Raw genomic sequence first — 2,505 nt, 5'->3', positions numbered from 1 at the left:
ATGAAATTATAGAAAGGCCATTCCATACAAAGGAGACAGCTGGGCAAAGGCAGAGGAGTGAAAATCAGTCTGTTAAGTATAGACAACCACAAACATCTGTGTTGCCTGAGTGCCCCATGCAAGGCAGGTGGTGAAAACAAAGAGAAACAAAGACAGAAACAGGCAGGGGCACTTTAAGGACATCTCATAGTCATTGTTAGCAACTTGTATGTTATCTTGTCCTAATGACCTTTTGGGAGGTGAAGGCAGCAATTCTGATGAAAGATAATGACAGTGACAGTAAATAATCGAGGACATGATGAATTGAAAACATGTTTATGAGTAGAGTTATCAGAACTTGGTGATTGATTGGGCATCTCATAGAGATGAGAGATGGTAAAATTCTACATGATACACAAGTTCTACCTTGAGCAACTGAGTGGATGGTGGTGGCATCCATTAACCAAGAAAAAGGAGCCAATTTAGGGAGAGCATGCTAAATAGAGTGTATGTGGTACTTTCCTGTAGAGATGCCCAGCTAGTGATTGGCGAAATGAGTCTGAAGCTCAGAGCATAAACCTAAATTAAAAACCTAGACTAGGAATCCACTGGTAAATGATTGTATCTGAAACCGTGAGACTGGATAAGATTGCTCAAAGAATATAGAAAGCGAGATGAGTTGTGAATTGAGGGCCCGACTCTGTGGCACAGTAATTATCTGATAATTAAAAGAAAAATAGCCAAGAAAGAAGACAGCAAGGAGTTGAGCAGAGGTAGGAGGAGAATCCGTAACACATTAAGATCACAGAGCCACAAAAGTGAAAAATGCGGAAGAGGGTTCCAGTGAAGTAAAGGTGGAAAAATACAAATCAATCTCTCTCTGACTCCCCCCACCTGAATACAAGCCTACATCATTAAAAATGCTGCATGCTTTGACTTCTATACTCGAGCTTTTTCTGTAAATGTGAACAAAATGAAAATGGAGTAATGGTTAACAGAGGCGAAATTTTAGCATTTCTTAAGAACATCTTTAAAAGACAACCGCCAGATCTCCTTTTAGAGAAATCTTTTCGTGTTAAAAATCAGTAAAACCTGACTTCAGTAACTGGTGTTAGGTCTTCTCTAATACTGAAGTCAATAGCTCCTCTTGTAATGGTGTTATGGTTTAAGTATTGCTTCAGGCCTATGCGAAACTTGAACATGGGATCAAAGAGATAAAAGTCACCTGGCTATATCGCTTTCACTTGATAGTCTGAAATTCTGAGGATCTGTACATCCACCCAATGTGTCATTGATTGTTTTTAACAATCTTTTGCATCGACTGTTTTGGAAGGTGTTTTTTTCCTCTTTAAATCTCCCTTCAGGGAAGCTAAAACATAAGCTGTTGTGTGAATGTGTGTGGACCTTAAATCCTAGAAAGGCAACAAATGCTGAAATGTGAGCACACATGCAAATATTTTAACAATTATAACAAATTGTTTATGGAAATTTGGGGATCCTGAATTTCCAAGATAATTATATATTGAGCGAAGACAGTATACTATAAAAAAGGAAGCAGTATGCATAGTAGCTAAAATGCAAGATTTACCCTGATTGATATTCCAACTGTATCATTTACTAATTATGTGATTTTGACAAAGTGACTTGACTGCTATGAGTCTCAATTATTTTGCCTATTGAAGAGGAAAGTCAGATTGACCACAGAAAATTCTCCCCAAATAAAAATTTTATTTTATTTTACACTACCATATGACAAGCACTGCTTTTGACAGTAAGTATACTACAGTGAACTATCCTCATGCAGCTTATGATTAAATAGTTAAGATAACATATCTCAGATAGCAATAATTGTTCCAAGGAAAACAATTCTGGATAAGCTAATAGTGATCGAACAAGAGTGGGAGCTGGTGGGTCCTCTGAGGAGGTGCCATTTGAGCAGAGACCTGAAGGACATGAGTCAATGATCCACATGAACATCTGGGGAAGAATTTTCTAAGCAGAGAGAACAGCAAATGCAAACATCCTAACCTGGGATACTCTGGTGAATTTGAGAAAAATCAGGGAGATCTGTGAGCTTGGCGCTCAATGACTTATGAGTTGAATTTAAAAGACAGCCAGGGATTAACTCATACAGAAATTTAAATGCCCTGGTACAATTTTGGATTTTATTCTGTGAAGGGAAGGCACTGGACATTATTTGAGTATGGGAGTACCAAGATCAATTTATGTTTTCAGAGGATCACTTTGGGTCCTATGTGGAGAATAAACTTTAGGGAACCAGGAGTAGATACAGGATGACCAAGCAAATGCATTTGCAATAATGCAGGCTAGAGGTGGTAGCAGCTTAAAATAGGAAGATGACACTTGGTAGCAACTAAAAGTGATTAGATTCACGCATTTAAAAATAGACCCAACATAACTTCTTACATATTGAATGTGAGTTGTTTGAAGGAAAAGAAGAATGATTCCAAAGTTTTGGGCCAAAGTAACTTGGTGAATGGAGACAATAAGAAACAGGTAAAAAGA

Source organism: Miniopterus natalensis, chromosome 2, assembly GCF_054644295.1.
Source record: "Miniopterus natalensis isolate mMinNat1 chromosome 2, mMinNat1.hap1, whole genome shotgun sequence".
Taxonomy (NCBI): Eukaryota; Metazoa; Chordata; class Mammalia; order Chiroptera; family Miniopteridae; genus Miniopterus; species Miniopterus natalensis.
This window is presented reverse-complemented; position numbering follows the sequence as displayed.